The sequence below is a fragment of the Peromyscus leucopus genome, chromosome 20 (genome assembly GCF_004664715.2).
Source record: "Peromyscus leucopus breed LL Stock chromosome 20, UCI_PerLeu_2.1, whole genome shotgun sequence".
Lineage (NCBI taxonomy): Eukaryota > Metazoa > Chordata > Mammalia > Rodentia > Cricetidae > Peromyscus > Peromyscus leucopus.
The window spans coordinates 37893819-37911371 of NC_051080.1; the positions used below are offsets into that span (position 1 = coordinate 37893819).

At 46.0% G+C, this 17553-nt stretch overlaps 1 protein-coding gene across 6 annotated transcripts in view; it reads left to right on the forward strand.

Moving 5' to 3' along the window:
- The first annotated feature begins 8833 nt into the window (after positions 1-8833).
- Positions 8834-17553, forward strand: part of Sgsm3 (small G protein signaling modulator 3) — a 31616-nt gene continuing 22896 nt past the window's right edge. For 5 of the 6 annotated variants that reach the window (XR_005089650.1, XR_005089652.1, XR_005089651.1 and 2 more), the window contains exon 1: positions 8834-8928. The gene's annotated coding sequence lies outside the window, so the exon portion shown is untranslated. Of the gene's footprint in view, positions 8929-9092; positions 9263-17553 lie in introns of those variants that run through there. The other variant, XM_037197687.1, reaches the window with a different exon arrangement.

A 17553-nucleotide genomic window follows, 5' to 3' on the forward strand; every position in this document is an offset into this window, starting at 1 on the left:
GTATATTAACTACACGTGACATCTTAAGGGTCTGGGGGAGGATCTGCTATGGTCTTAGTCATACAAATAGAGCAAAGGTCACCAGGCTGTAAACCACCTCTGGTCCTATTTGTAAAGTACATGTGACTTCTCCCATATAGATGGGTGCTATATATTGACTGAAGAACAGTGCTCAAGATAAGGGTCTGGGGAGGATGACTGAGATAAACGTAAGTCTGGGGAGCCAGCTGTGGCCTGGCTGTACCACATTGCCAAGGTCACAGTCTATAATTAGCCATGTCCATTCCCATTCTTGAGGGCAGAAAACTGGTTATACATCTTCTTTCAAAGAGACAACCTGTGTGTTTAACATTCCTGGTTTCCCCAGTGCTTATCTGTGAGTACAAGGACCTCTGTGTCCCCAACAGCGTCGTAAGTACTTTAGCTACTAGGCTGTCACCCTGGCTTTCCATTGTGCTTTTTGAGACAGAGTCTGACTGAACCTTGAGCTCACTGATCGGGCTAGAGTGACTGTCTGCCCAACAAGCCCAAGGGTCCCCCTCCGTATGCCTTCTCCCCAGCACTGGATGATAGGAACCAACACCGTGCTTGTCTTTTTTGGTGGGTTTGTGGGCTCAAACTCAGGTCCTTGTGTTTGTATGCTAAGAACTGCCAAATAAGCCCTCTATCTGCATGGCCCCGAAAAATGCATTTGTGAACCTATTGAACACCACAGCTGCGGCTTCCTTTTACTCCGAATTCTCCCTCTTGAAGGTCTCGCTGTCGCCCCGGCAGGTCTCCAAGTCTAATGCTCAAGTAATCCTGACCCAGCTTCCTCAGTAGTTGGACTACTTGTGGACATTACCACGCAGGGCTTCCTCTTGAAAAGGTACTGAAGGAGGTCTGCAGTTGAGCTTCGCAGAAGATGGAACTTCACAGCCTGCTTGGGCTACAGGGCAAGTTAAAGCCAGCCTGCGTAACCTAGCAAAGAGACAAAAGATGACAGGATGTCACGCAGTTGGCTGACTGAGTGCTTGTCTAGCATGCCAGAAGCCCTGGTTTGATCCTCAACACAGCATAGACTGGGCATGGTGGTACACATCTGCAGTCCTGACAGTCAGTCTGTGATACAAGGGACTTTGTCTCAAAAAGGAGTCGGGGGCACGTGAAATAGCTCAGGGGTGAAGGAACTTGCTACCAAGTTTGACAGCTTAAGTTTGATCCCCAAGACCACATGGAAGAAGGCTTGGACCCCCACATTCGTGCCTCGTCACACATGCACATATATACACACATCACAGCACAAAAATAGGTAAAATATAATTTAAAAAAAGATTAGGGGACCAGCCATGGTAGCAGCATGTCTTTAACCCAGAACTAGGGAGGGAGAAGTGGATAGATCTCTGTAAATTAAAGGCCAGCCTGGTCTACATAGTGATTCCAGGACACCCAGGATTACATGAAGGCCCTGTCTCAAAGAGAGATTTTGAGTGATTAGGCTTATAGTCGGTAAGAGAGGACAAACTGGAGGCCCACGTTGAATCCCCTGTACTGTTTGAGGTTGCTGCGTCTAGCACGGAGAAGTGAATTGCTGAGCTCTGCTCTGAGCACTGGCCATTCTGAAAGCTGCTCCAAGTTAACAGCCTCTCTCAGTGTCACATCAGGCACACTGGAGACATTAAATACCAGGGATTTTAGTTAATTTCTTCACAGAAGATATGGAAACAAGATAGGCTAGCTCAGTTAGACCTGTGTGGTGACGGCTGGTTTGGCCTGTTTCTCTTGAGTACTTTGAACGGGTGGGTTTGTGTGTTACTTTCCTCTTTTGTTCCCTATATTTACACACTTGTGATTAGACTCTTAAATGCAATCAGTCTGTTTCCCCTGTGGCATCTGATTGGAGCTGCAGGTTTGCTGGAAGGGAGAAACTTGTACTTTCTCTAAAATTGGATTTACGATCAGCTAGTGTCGAAAATCCCAATCAGAATCACAATGGACACCAGGGCTTGGGCAGATCACAGGATGACAGGCTTCCTGTCCAGCTGCAAACAGCTGGGCACTTGCCGTCCTCTTCTGCTGATATCAAGTCTCATCTCTGTTACTTGCAAATATATTCTTAAGTGGAAACGCAATAGCAGGGTCTAGACTGGCATAAATCGTGAAGGTCTGCAGGGGTCAAGTGAGCTGGGACTGTGCAAAGGGATCTGTCACAGAAGATATCCAGAAAACACCATGTCCTGGGGCTGGAGAGATGACTAGGGGTAAAAGCACTTGCTGTTCAAGCATCTGGACCCAGGTTCAGATCCCAGTACCCACTTTTTAGTTTAGTTTTGTTTTTTGAGACAGTTTCTCTGTGAAGTCCTGGCTCTCCTGGAACTCGCTCTGTAGACCAGGCTGGCCTCTAACTCAGAGATCCGCCTGCCTCTACCTTCCAAGTGCTGGAATTAAAGCCATGTGCCACCACTGCCCAGACAATACCCCTGTGGTCACATGCGCTTGTAATCCCAGCACTGTGGGGAACAGAGACAGGAGGATCCATGGGTTCAGTGAGAGACCTGTCCCAGGGGAATAGAGTGAGAATAAATCAAGACACAGGATATCCTCTTCTAGCTTCCCACGTGCATACATAGATGCTTACACCTGCACACACATGCCCATCACCACACATTACATACACACAAGATGAAAATAAATTTCAAAAAGAAATCACATTTCTTTCTGCCCAAGCTCCACAGGCTCACCAGCCTTTCAGTGTGATCAGTGGGGAAGCAAGGCTGAGTGTGGTTTGCCTGCTGTGAAGAGACTTGACATAGAGATCTGTGGGTCGATCAATATAAAAAGCAGGTGGGACGGGGCTGGTGGCGCACGCCTTTAATCCTGGCACTCAGAGTTCCTGGCAGCCACGGCTACATAGTGAAACCCTGCCCCAATAATAATAATAATGATACAGCTAAGAATATTTGGGCAGCACAAATTGAAATTGGTTACAAAGGACTGAAAAAGACACAAATTCGGATGAGTAGGGAGGGCAGGGTGGATCTGAGAAGAGCTGGGGGCCATGATCAAACACATACAAAGCTCAGAGAACTAATGAGCAATTTTAAATGGGGCAGTATGTGGTACATGTCTGTAGTCCAAGCACTTGGGACGTGGAGGCGGGAGGATCCAGAGTTTAAGGGTAGTCTCTGCTACATAGCAAGTCCCTGGCCAGTCTGGATTACACAAGACCTTGTGTGAATACATAAACGATGCATAGGTAAAGAGGAAAAGGTAAATTTTAAGCTAGCCAGGTATGTCGGTAAAACAGAACTCTTGAGTTGGAAGTCCACATAGACCTTGTCTCAATCTGCCAATCAAGCAACAGTTAAGTCAGGAGAGCAGGGGATATATAGCTGAGCATCAGCATATGTGCAAACCATGTGTAATTTTTGTTTCAATAAACTTAATTTTAGAGTGGTTTCGAGTTGCATGGTAGTACAGCTACAACTTCAGCACGTGGGAGGCAGTGGCGGGAGGTCCTGGTCTCCATGGGATTCCCATCAAAAAGTCATTCCCCTGCAGTCTACTCAGGCAACCTGGTTGGCAGAGTTGCGTGATACAGTTGCCAAAATTAACCAGTACTGATAGGTTCTTATTAACTGATGTCTTTCGTTCTTAGCTAATGGCCTTTTTCTGTGTCAGAATTCCATCTGGAAGAGAAATTACATTTTTGTCTTAGTTGGGGTTTCTATTGCTGTGAAGAGATACTGTGACCACAGTGACTCCTATGAAGGAAAAACATTTAATTGGGGTGGCTCACATTTTCAGAGGTTCAGTCCATTGTCACGGTGGGACATGGTGGCGTGCAGGCAGACATGGTGCTGGAGAAGTAGCTGAGAGTCCTACATCTTGCAGGCAACAGGAAGTGGTCTGTGACACTGGAAGCAACTTGAGCCTAGGAGAACTCAAAGCCCGCCCCCATTGTGACACACTTCCTCCCACAAGGCCACACCTCCTAATAGTGCCACCCTTTTGGGGGTTATTTTCTTTCAAACCACCACACGCATTTAGTCATTGTTATGTTAACTTTTTCTAGGGAGTCGTGAGCAAACATCTACTCCAGATAAGACACCTGCCCACAACAGACCAAAGACACAATCCTACCTAAGTCCAGCTTGGTGAACCTTCAAGTTTACTGGCTTACTTCTAGGAGCGTGGGTGACCCCAAAATGACCACATCATTGAAAACTCTGGTGACCTCAGGCATGTCAACTTCCCATGGCTGGAGAGATGGGGCACCCACTTCAGGAAATCTTCCAATTGTCATATGTTCCTTTTAAGTCTATATGAAGCTGGGGTAGAATTATGTATGAAGTTTTAAGTCTATTTGAAGTCTGGGGAGAGGAGGCAGGAGGGTAGCCAGAATCTCAGGTGAGGGTCGAATGCCCCTCCCTGCCCAACACTTGTATGAGGGAGAATCAACAGGTCTGACTGTGAGGGTCGCCACGGCTGCTCTCATAAAGAACAGCATTCCACAGCAGCCATTATAGCATATGTTTGAAAACACTGGAATTCACGTATATTACATATAAGATTTGACCTTTACTGCAGATGGAGTCCAATGGATGGGCACTTTTACCTTGCAAGTTCAGCGAGTTCTGACTGTAGACACCAATTAAAATTTGGTTTCTCTGCTGGGGTTCTTGTGTGACATATCACCTTGTAAGTGCCATGTACAGAGAAGTTCTGATAAGCCAGCTTTAAAAAAATAAATAAATAAATTAAAAAAAAAAAAAAAAAAAAAAAAAAAAAAAAAAAAAAAAAAAAAAAAAAAAAAAACAGGGTCTCAGGTCTCACTTTGTAGCTCTGGCTGTCTGAACTCCCTGGTAAACCAGGCTGGCCTCAAACTCACGGAGATCCACCTGGCCCTACTTCCTGAGTGCCTAGTGCTGGGATTAAAGGCTGCTAAGTTGGAGTTGGGGATTTAGCTCAGTGGTAGAGCGCTTGCCTAGCAAGCACAAGGACCTGGGTTTGATCCTCAGCTCAAAAAGAAAAAAAGTAAAAAAAAAAAAAAAAAAAAAAGGCTGCTAAGTCAATTTTGTGAAGAAAAAGGTTTAGTGGTGAGTGGATGGTAATTTGCCTCAGGAAAAGTTCTAACTCTAGCTGGGTAGGGTGGTATACACCTGAAATCCAAACACTTGGGAGGTAGAGGCAGGAGAATCAGGAGTTCAAAGCCTGCCTGGGATACAGGAGAATCTGTCCCGAAACCCAAGAGGCCAGTGAGATGGCTCCGTGGACAGAGGATCTTGCTGCCAAGCTTGATGGTGAGTTTGATTTCTAGAATTCACATGGTGGAAGAAGATAAGACTCAGGCAAGTTGTCCTCTGACTTCTATGGGCATGCCATGGCACGTGACCTCTACAACAAACACTAAAATAAATTATAAATGCATAAATGGGAAATAAAAGTCCTACCTCCAGAAACTACATTGAGCTACATTTCTGGCTAGAATTTCAAGGCCGTCAGAAGACGAGGAGACTAGGACAAACAGTTACATGAGGATTTAAGAACTTCTTAGGAATTCTTCACTCTTAATCCTCACAAGGGAATCCTGAGAAATACATGGTCGTCTCCAATATTAGATTAAGTGTGAGTCTGGGGGAAGGGATGCTCCATAAAGGCCACCAGGCAGTTTCCATCCTCTGATGTTGTCCCCTGTCACTGCCATGGCTTGAGGGCACTGGGAAATGGTCTTTTGAACTTCTGACTGTAATACCTCTTCCATGGTTTTAAATTTTAATAAGACAGCTGTCTTTAAAATGTTCTAATTGGGATAGTGCTGTTTATAAGAGTATAGGTAAATAGGTCTGAAATGTAATGCAAAAATCCAAACAAGGTTTAGGCAAGAGTTTAGCCTATAGTTCATTAGATAAATGAGTTGCTCACTTTCCCCCCAAGGTTGAAAAGAGAATAACAGACTTTGGGGGCTGGAGAGATGACTCATCTGTTAAGAGCACCAGCTGCTCTTCCAGAAGACCCGGGTTCAATTCCCAGCACCCACATGACAACTCACAACTGTCTGTAACTTCAGTTCCAGGGCTTCTGACACCCTCACACAGACATAAATGCAGCAAAACATCAATGCACATAAAAAAAAAGTTCATTTCACAAACCATAGTGACACCAACCTATGAACGATCTCTGCATACAGGAGAGGGGGATCAGAAATTGAAGTTCATCCTTGGCTACATAGACAGTTTGAGGCCAGCTTGGGTGAGACCTGGGTGAGGGGAGAGGGGTGTGTGGGAGGGAACACACACACACACACACACACACACACACACACACTCAAATGCACACTCTACATTCCTTTCTAGCTTGGCTTGTGATCCCAGCACTTGGGAGTGTTGAGGCAGGAGAGTCATGAATTCAACAACAGCCTGGGCTGCATATTCAAGTTCTGTCTCAATACAAACAAATGGTTTCATTTAGTTTGTGATAGCCTAGGAGAAATAAGTATTACTTTTTTTGTTTGGTTTGGTTTAGCTTTTTTGAGACAGGGTTTCTCTGTGTAGTCCTGGTGGTCCTGGAACTGTAGATCAAACTGGCCTCAAACTCAGAGATCCACCTACCTCTGCCTCCCAAGTGCTGGGATTAAAAGTTTAAGCTATCCATTCCCAGCTCCTGTCAGCTCTCAGAAACGACTTTTTGATTCAGAGAACTCTCTGCCACTCTGGTATTGGCTGGTGAAACTTCTCCTGTCCACTTTGTTTCATGGGGCAGGTGCTGTTTTTCTCACACGTGTGCAGCTTGGCTGAATTACGTCAGTACACGGGGGTCCCCATCTCACACACATTTGACATTTCAGAATTGAGGGGGGCCTGGCCTTGAGCATTCACATCCAAGGAGCTTTAAACAGTTTTATTTTTCTTTCTTCCTGATTTCCGATCAATGTAGCCTAGACAGATTTGTAGAGTTCTTATGCAGCATTTTGGAATAAGGAATGTTTCATGAGCCAGACATGGTGGCACACCTCAGCACTTGAAAGTCAGAGGCAAGCCGATCTGTGAGTCTGAGGTCACCCTGGTCTACACAGCAAACTCGAGGTCAGCCAAAGCTACACAGAGAGACCTTGTCTAAAACACAAAAACTGAGGGCTGAAGAGACGGCTCAGCAACTAAGAGCACTAGTTGCTCTTGCAGAGGATCTGGGTTCAATTCCTGCCCCCGTGTGGTGATTCAGAACCATCCATACTCTAGTTCTAAGGGATTCAATGCCTTTTTCTGACCTCCCCAAGCAGCAGGCATACACATACACATACATGCTGGTAAAACACTAACACACATAAAATAAATACATCTATACACTTTTTGCTTGTTTTTTTTGAGACAGGGTTTCTCTGTGTAACAGCCCTAGCTGTTCTGGAACTAGCTGTGTAGACCTCGAACTCACAGAGATCCGCCTGCCTCTGCTTCCCGAGTGCTGGGATTAAAGGCGTGCGCCACCACTGCCCAGCTGCATCTATAAATGTTTCATGTGTGTTGGGGGAGTGGTGCATACAATTAGAAGGGGTGTTGCAGCCGAGAAGATAATGAACTTCTTAGATGACAATTCAGAGTCCAGATTTTCCACTTACTAGCTCAGTTCTGATCAGTCCTTCTCCAAATGGTGGTATACAACAGTCCTCTGAGAAAAAACGCCATCATGAAATCAGCTATGCCCGTTTGGATGCAGCCCTCATAGTAGGGCTTTTAGACTGTTGGCATCCCTCTGAGAAGGAGGGGCCGAAGAGGGTAACTTCCCCCACCTGAGATTACAGCTGCTCCTCATAGCCATTTAGAGGCAATCTGCCCTAATTGCACACGGCCTCAGGGTCTCAGGATGTGCTGGATTATACAGGTTTAGGGAAGTTGAGAGGAGCTACATCCACTCAGCCGTGGTGGAGACGGCCGTGTGGCTGCTTTGTGGTCACCCACGCTCCTGTAGGCAATCCATCACCTGTGATCTGTAAGTCTGATGGACGCCTTGGCCCTCTGGGTTGAACTTCAGCGGTATCGTACTTGGATCTGTCATTGGGACCTTATGAAGCGTGAGTAGATATTTGTCTCCTGGGGAAGGAATTCTCACAACAAATGGGAATTCACTCTGTGTTCAGCTCATTCTAGTGCTTGAGAGACGTGAAAAACCTGCCAAAGTGCTTATTGTAAGCCAGATATTGTACAGTCAGGTCATGACGGAGCCTGCCTTGTGTTTGGTACGCTTTGCTTTCGTCCACCTGGGCACAACTGCAAACCAACACTAAGAAGAGGTGTGCATGTTAGAAAGCAGCTTAGACGCGGTCTTTTCAGATTTGGGTGAGATGCCCCTTTAAGGCTGTTGAAGTTGTTGATAGCCCTTCTGCAAAGAGGCAAGGGCATGTTTCAATCTTTTCAAGCTAGATTGCTTGCCAGCAGTGGCAGCAACAGTTGCCATCTTTCTGGATTGTTCGTTGGCACTGTGTTTAAATGTTTCCCAAACACATCGAGTTCTCACGGCAGCCTTAAATTCTGGGTTCCCATGGACACGCTAGACGTTAACTGAGTGACTTAAAAGCAGGCCCTCAGGCTCCACGCACTGCATCCTTCTTGGTCATAACCTCAACCAATTAGTTCTTCCCCTAGGGCCTGACTGATGGAAAACTAGATTAAGCTGGTCTGGAGACTGTAAGCCTGAAAGAGAAAGCCGGTCTCCAGCTTTGTGCACCGACCCCATCCTGACTGCCCGAAACTAACCCAGACCTGCTCACACTGTGGACCCCTCCTCCAAAAGGAGGCCTGAAATACGGAGTGGTCCAGTCTCTCTCTGGGGAACTACAGCCCCCAGCATGCTCTGCGGCCGCCGGCTCTGCGGGCCGCGCGTGCGCAGAGGGTCCGCTGCGCGCTGACTGGGAGCCAGCCGGGAGTCGGACCTGCTGAGGTGGCCGTGAGACAGGTGAGCGGGGCGCGCGCCTCCCCGCGAGGCGGACGCTCCCCAGTACCTTGGGTGGAGGCCGCGGGCAGCGCTGGGGGCTGAGGGGGAGGCGGCGGGGCAGCCGGGCGGGGGCGGCGGGGCTGCTGCGGCGCGGCTGCTCCCACGGCGACCCGGGACGCGCGTGACAGACCCACCCCCCTCCGGAGAAACTGCGCCCGCCGCGGGCACTGTGTCGGTGAAGTGGGGCTGCCGCGGGCCTCTCGGCGGGTGACAGCCCTTTCCGAGCGCACTCGGGGGGTTTTCATCTAAGACTCGGGTTCAGCATCTTAGGCCGAGTCTGAGCGCGCTGCCCTGGGTGAGCATCGGGGAAACTGAGGCGAACATTCATTTAGGCAGGGGCGCCTTGTGTGCTTCCTTCCGGTTGGAGTTCTGGGAATTACTCCGGGATTTCGGTGTGGATCCGACTGCTGTAATGTGGCAGTAACGCAGTCCTGGGAAATACAGACGCTTCGAAGTTTCTTTTTCCGTGACAGATTGTGTCGAAGCTTCCAGTCTCGTGTTGCCTATGAAATTTGGGATGGGTCACCGTGGGGTTTGGTTTTGGTGGGTGGGATATTTAGAGATGACCCAGAATGTTGTTTTTTTTTTAATCCCTTAAAAGAAATTTTTCTAGGTAAATTCAAGTTTGTCCCTATGTAGCCCAGGCTGGCCTCAAACTCAGAAATCTGCCTGCTTTTCTAAGTGCTGGGATTAAAGGCGTGCACTCTCAAGCCCTGAAATTCAGATTTTTAACTGGACTACTTTTCAGTGTCATCTCTTTTATTTGTGGCTTTTCTAAGTGTGCTGGTGAGTAAGTTTAAAGGCACACGCATTTCCTGGTTCCTTACCCCCTCACTCCTTTGGTTAGCTTCCAGTCCTCTCTGGACTCCACGCATTAGTGACCCGTGTTTCACGGATTCATTTCTCTCTGTTCTCCATGAGCATTTGCTGTTGATTCTAAGTAAAGGTTGATGCCTTGCTTTGTGGTTGTTTTTGATAATCCTAATCAAATTGTGATTTTTTTTTTTTTTTTTTGGTTTTTTTGAGACAGGGTTTCTCTGTGTAGCTTTGCGCCTTTCCTGGAGCTCACTTGGTAGACCAGGCTGGCCTCGAACTCACAGAGATCGACCTGGCTCTGCCTCCCAAGTGCTGGGATTAAAGGCGTGGGCCACCACCGCCCGGCCTTAAACTTTTAAGATTTAATGTGTGTGTGTGTGTGTGTGTGTGTGTGTGTGTGTGTGGTGTGCCGGCACACACGTGTGTATTCACAGATGCATGGAGGGTAGGAACCTGCACAAGTCAGAAGATGGCTTTAGATCTGCTGGAGCTAGAGCTGTAGTCAGCTGTGAAACTGTTATGGGCTCTGGGAACCAAATTCCGGTTCTCTGCTGGAGCAGTATTCACTCTTTACCACAGAGCTGTGGCTCCAGCCCCCAATGCTGCTGCTGTTGTTTGTCGATAGCTAGTCTGGAACTTTCTGTTGTAGACCTGCTCCTGTTTCTAAATGTTGGGCTTACAAGCATGGATCACCACATCCAACTTTCTGTCCGTTTTTAACCACAGATGTGTGTGATCTGTGTGAGAGGGGAGGTGTTTGGGTTGATGGCTACGACCCATGGACAAACATGAATAGGACTGTGGGGAGTCCTGGACGTGGCTTAGGGAGAGTCCTGGTTTACCATGATGAGACCTTCGAGTTAGTTCCTAGCAAAAGAAAGAAGGTTGTGAACCAAAGGTTGGCGCTGCATAAAAACACACCAACCTCCTTTCCTTGTGAATTTGGGGACTCGTCACATTGATAGAAGAACGAACTGGGGTAGTATGTCATAGAAGTGAGGGAAATTCTGAGAACGTGACTCAGGAGACCATCTCTTTGGTTACACTGTGCCTGGAGTGACTGCAAGAGCATCTTCTTGGCTTAGAGTCACACGCACACACAAATGTTCTGTGCATGTATTTTCACTTTATCTCTTCTTTGTTATCAATGAAGATTTTGGCAGAAGTCCAAAATCTTGTAGATTTGGTGACTTAACATCAGTTTGATCCGAGTGTTCTCCAGACTCTGCCTGTTACTCAGCTGGTCACAGCAGTAATTTTCCACAGCAGCCATTCATGAGCTCACGCTGTCATAAGGAAGTGGGAATAGCACAAAGGGTGGAACACAGAAGAAAGAAAGATCCTGCTTGTCATTGCGTGTAACGCGGACTTGGACAGGAAATCCGGACAGGACAGCTAGTCTGGAGAAGTTAGAACACAGGAGTGTGGCTACTGCTTGCAACAGTAATCTGTTGGAAGCAATTATTGAGTCCCTTTTGCCTAATAAACACTGTAATTGTCACAGTCAATTGTAGGTGTTACTATGTTTTACAAATGTGTAAATTAGGCCTAGAGGTTAAATGATTTTTCTCACAAACACTGACAAAGCCAACTTCTAGTCAACTTATCTAGCTCTAACACCCCCAGTATCTCCCCCTCCCCCATATGCTTGCTGAATAGCCTAGACCACAAGATCTTCCTGCCTGCACTTTCCAAGTGCTGGGATTACACACGTGTACCACCGTGCCCAGCACTCCTGCTCTTCTGACAGTGTTCGGTATTTCCTTATCAGCAAGTATATTCAAAGTACCGGGGATGTGGCTTAATAATAGGGCACTCACCTGCTGTGTACAGGGCCTACTGTGTATGTATGCACTGTGTTCAATACCAGCACTGCAAAACAGCAACAAAAGCAAGTATGTTTAACTCTTTGCTCATTTTTTTAATGTGACACTTGGAATTAAACCTAGGGACTCTTATATGCTAGGCAAGCTCTACCATTGAGTTATACTCCCAGTTCAATCGTCTCATTACATATATAAATGACTTCTGTGGTCGTAGTTCCCCCAGAAATTATAATTTCTCCCACTTTTATTTACTTATTTATTTATATTTTTTTGGAGACGAATTCTCTCTTTTATGTAGCTCTAGCTGTCCTGAAACTTGCTCTGTAGCCCAGGCTGGCCTTGAACTCACAGAGATCTGCCTGCCTCTACCTCCTGAGTGCTGGGATTAAAAGTGTGTGCCACCACACCTGGCCCATTTTCCTTTCTATATTTGTCCTTAAAAAGCAGATTCTGGGCCTGGGGATGTAGCTCAGTTTGTAAGTTGCTTGTCTAACATGCATGAAGCCCTGGGTTTGATCTTCAGTACCAAGTGCTTGGATATGGTGGTACCTCTCCGTATTCCCAGTGGAGGCAGGGGGATCCAGAGTTTAAAGTCATCCTCAACTCCATAGATAGTTTGGATCAGTCTGGGATACACAAAATTTGTCTCAAAACAATGGGGGGCAGATTCTATCCCTCTTTCATTTGCTCCTTAGTGTATTACAGTCTGGCTTTCACCTTGATGAACTTCATTCAGCCATGTCCTGAATAGCTACTGTGTATCCCACCTTCTGTAAGTTTTGCCCTCAGGGGTTTAGGGACTAGGGAGAAAAAAGTTGGAAACTGTCAGTATCTTATGTTAAACGCTTGCATCAAAGTCTTTAATCTTGAGAACTGGGGAAAGATGCTGGACCACTAACAAAGAGAAACTTTACCTTGATCTAGAAGTAGTATTAGCCTGTACGTGTGGCTTTTTCTTCCAGGGAGGAACACCCCCCACCCCCACCCCCACCCCACACACACCATGTGAAGTGACATGGTTGAAAGATAAAGTGCAGGCTTTGGAGTCTGACAGACTAGGAACTGAACCACAAAGTGTGTCTTTGTAACCCCAGCTCCCAGTGTGAGCTCTTGAAAAGTAGGGCCTTTGTCTTGTTCACCACCTTACCCCTCTCTCCCTAGATCAACAGTAGGTGAGTGATAACTGGAAGGTTGAATGCCTTTTGGGATTGTTGTGCTCCACGTGGTAGAGATGCGTTCTTGTAGGAGTAGCATCTGACCCAATAATGAGGCTAAGTTTTCTGTACAGCTTATCAGCTGTTCTGACAGCACTGTTTTTGAATGTTGCATATATAATAAATCATCCCTCTTTTGAAAATGTAGGCTCACTGCCTTATGATCACCATTCACAAATGGGACATTAGCCTCTTTTCAGTAGGCACAGTTACTGTTATCTGAGTCTTCTAACGTTGTGTGTCTTTTCCGATTGTTTTCATATTTTTACTTCCTGCCCCTTTTTGGGAAACAGGATCTCTATGTAACTCTGGCTAGCCTGAAAGTTGCTATGTAGATTAGGCTAGCTTCAAGCTCACAGACATCCCCTGCCTCTGCTTCTTGAGTGCCGAGATTACAGCCACCACACCCAGTTCCACATTTCCTGCATTTTAAAGCATTTGTGTTATGTATTTTGTATTTGTGAGGTTTGTTTGAGAAGGGTCTCCTGTAGCCCAGGTTGGCCTCAAAGTAACTATACAGCTAAGAATGGCCTTGAACTTCTGACTCCAGCCCTTGTCCCCCAGATACAGTAACCGCAGGTTCTTCTCACTGTGGCTGTCTGTCTTTATGCGTGTTTTACTGTTGTTTGTTTTAGATGTGGTCTTGTCATACAGCCCAGGCTGGCCTTGAACACAAGATCCTCTTGCTTCTGCATCCTGAGGACCGGGACCACAGGTGTGTGCCCTCCCTGAGCCCCACTTTGTATTTGTGGTTTTCTCTAATGATGTATGTTTTAGAAGATTAGCTTCTGACTCATTGATTAGCTTTCATTGGATAGATTCTCAACCAGAGTAACATGGAAACCGAAATTGAAAGCACTAATTACCCAAAGTCCTCATTCTTAAAACAGGAGATGGCCCATGCCTGTATTCCCAGCTACCACAGAGGCTGATGCAGGGGGATTGCTTGAACCCAGAAATTTCCAGGTGAGCCTGGACAACATAGGGAAGATCCAGTCTCAATAATAAAAAGAAGTCTTAGAAAAGACATGATTTGCAATTGGGGCTCAAAGAAGGTCCCCTTCCCCTTAACAAAATAATGTGGGGCCTTCTAGATAACATTCTAAAGACAGGAAACAGCAGGTCATTTCCCACTTCTTATGTTTGCGTTCCATTGGCAAATATCCTTAACTTGTGTGACTTGAGAATAAGGGTAAAGTCCAGTGTTGCTTTCACCCCTTCTCCCTTTCCTTTCTCTCCCTTCCCCTTTTTGAGGCAGTCTTGCATGTAGTCCTGGCTGGCCTCCGGATTGCTCTATGGGCTGGTGAGATGGCTCAGCAGGTGCAAGCCTGATGACCTGAGTCTGGTTCTGTGTAAAGGTGGAAGGGGAGGGCTGACTACAGAGCTGTCCTCCGACCGCCACAGATCATGGGGTATGTTGTCCTCCGACCGCCACAGATCATGGGGTATGGTGGGCCGCCATCCCAATGGCAATCCAAAATAATTGCTATATAGCCCAAGTCAGCTTTGAACTGTCTGTCATCCTACCGCTGCCTCCTAAGTGCTGTGATTACAGACATGTGCCACCATTCCTTGGCTCTATCCTGCTTTTTTCTTTGGTAACAAACTCTTTCTTTCTCTCAAGATATTTTGCCTGGTTTTCCTAAATAGAGTGACTTCTGCTCTGTGGTTTATATATACATAACTCATCCACTATGGCTTGTATTAAGCTCCTTTGTCTGTTTACCATTCTTTGGGGTCTCATTTATCCATTATCTTTACTTATTACGTCAACAAATGTTTTTTCAGCCAGGCATGGTGGTGTAAACCTTTAATCCGGGAGGCAGAGGCAGGCGGATCTCTTGAGTTGTGGGCTAGCCTGATCTACAAATTGAGTTCCAGGATAGTTAGGGCTCTGTAAAATAGAGTAACCCTGTCTTGAAAAACCAAAAGGAAAAAGGTCTTTTCAGTGCCACACTGTGGCAGCTCACATGTGTACTGCCAGCACTGTATTAGGGAAACTGAGGCAGGACTTCTGTGAATGTGAGGCCACCCTGGCTACGGTGTGAAAACTTTAAAATTTTTTAAAATTATTTTTATTTTATGTGTTTGGGTGTTTTGTCTACATGTATGTCTATGCACCCCATGTGAGCCTGGTGTCCTCAGAGGCCAAAAGAGGGCCTCACATCTCTTAGAACTGAAGTGACATACAGACAATTGTGAGCTGCCATGTGGGTGCTGGGAATTGAACCCAGGTCCTCTGGAAGAGCAGCCAGTGCTCATCTTTTTCCCTTTCGAAAAGTATTTCTTTTAAAATAAAAAAATTTTTTATATGTATAGGTGTTTTATGTGCATGTATGTGTTTTTGTTTTGTTTTTCCGAGACAAGGTTTCTCTGTGTTGTTTTGGTGCTCACTGTGGAACTCACTCTGTAGACCAGGCTGGCCTTGAACTCACAGATATCTGCCCTGCTCTGCCTCCCGAGTGCTGGGATTAAAGGTGTGCACCACCACCGCCCGGCCATGTATGTTTATGTACCATGTGCAAGAGAGGCCAGAAGAGGGCATTGGATCCTGAGGGACTGGACTCACAGATGTTGTGAGTCACTGTGTAGGTGCTGGGAATCAAACATAGGGCCTCTGGAAGAACAGCAGTGCTCTAACCCCTGAGCCATCTTCTCCAGCAGTTTGAGACTTTGTCTCCCCTCCTCCTCCTTAAAAAACAGTCCTTACATGTATGTCTTGAGTGTTACATGTTAATGGTGGCTGCCACCTGGATCTTACCCTATTTGACTGACCTAGACCATCTGTACTTGACCTTCCCATGTAACCTTTCCTAAATCACAGTGTGTGGTAGATGTGCTAGCATCTCATGGAAATTGGTGAAAGTGCATTGGCATTTTTATAACAAAACCTTAGGTGCTACGTAATGTTAGTTCTGCAGTATTCCCTGGGTTGAAATAGTCACAGAAGTTTGCTTTGTGTCAAGAGGAGGGGGCATAAAAACTCCACCACTCAGTGAGGAGGATTGTCATTGTCACAGGTTAAGATGTGGGGTAGGTTATAATGTATCAGTCCATTTTAGAAAATAGGGTTTCCACTGGGCGGTGGTACACGTCTTTAGTTAAATCAGCACTCGGGAGGCAGAGGCAGGCCTGGTCTAATGAGCTAGTTCCAGGATAGCCAAGGCTACACAGAGAAACTGTGTCTCGAAAAACCAAAGAAAAAAGAAAATAGGGTTTCCATGCCAAATATGTGGTAGAGGTTTTGTTCTAGTGTTTGGGATTAAAGCCAGGGTCTTGAGCATGGTGCTAGAGGTGGTAAGTACATATTCACTTACTCTGCAGGTACTTTTCTATCCTAATCTTACTGATAGGAAAGCTGAGGTTAGCTGAGTGTAGTTAGTGCACATCTTTAATCCCAGCACTCGGGAAGCAGAGACAGATGGTTATCTGTGAGGTTGAGGCCAGCCTGGTCTACATAGTGAGTTCTAGGACAGCCAGGGCTATATAGTGAGATCCTGTCTCAAGAAACAAACAAACAACAACAACAAAAAAGGAAAATGGAGGTTTTGAGAGATTGTTTTGCTTAAAGGGCTCACAGCTAAGTGACAGAACAGATCATCAAACTCAGGCCTTCTTTCACTGTACCATGTTTAAACAAGGTAAATATAGATTTTTTTCATCAAATCTTCAAAATACTAAGGAAGGTATATACATGTAGATGCTTCATACAGTAGGTGACTAAGTACTCAGAACACAGGCAGCTGATTTAATCTCTAGGAAACCCCGAATTTAAGTCCTAGATGCCGAAGGATTTAGTTCGAACAGAGCTTCAGTCTGCTAGGAAAGATGAGGTACACAGCTGGCTAAACGAGGCTGTGGTGCGTGTGGCATTATGTGAGTATAGAAGATACTGAGAGGCAGAAGTAGGGAAAGTATCACGGAAGAGGTATTTCAGAGCTGAGTACTGAAGAACTGAAAAAAGTGGACATGCAGGGCAGCCTTCTAAGCAGAAGAAACAATAAAGAAAAAGCACAAAGGCAGTTGAGTCAGCCTTACTTTAACTGAAGCATGATGTACATGGTGAGAGCTGGTGCAGACAGGGCTGGAGAGATGGCTTGTTGGTTAGGAAACTTCTTGCTCTTGCAGAGAACCAGAATTTGATTCCCAGCACTCACATTATGGCTTACAACTGTCTGTAACTTCAGACTGTCTGTAACTACTGGGGATGGGGATGTAACACTCTCCAGACCTCTGTGGGCACCAGGCCCACACATAGTATATAGACATACAAATGAGGCAAAGCTCTCATACACATAAAATAAACTAAATACTTTTTTTGTTGTTTTTCGAGACCGCTTTTGTGTGTGTGTAGCTGGAGTTTTCTCCAGTCCCATCCGGGCCCACAGCCACTCAGACCCAAATAAACACACAGACACTTATATTATTTAAACTGTTTGGCCTAATGGCTCAGGCTTCTTGATATCCAGTTCTTATATCTTAAATTAACCCATTACTATTAATTATAAGTTGCCATGTGGCTTGTGGCTTACCAGTACATCATGCTTCCTCTGTGTCTGGCTGGTGACTCCTGACTCAGCCTTCCTGTTCCCAGAATTCTCCTCTCTGCTTATCCCGCCTATACTATACTTCCTGTCTGGCTCCTGGCCAATCAGCATTTTATTTATCAATCAGTCAGAGCAATACATTCACAGCATCCCCACATATCCCCAGTGTGTGTGTGTGTGTGT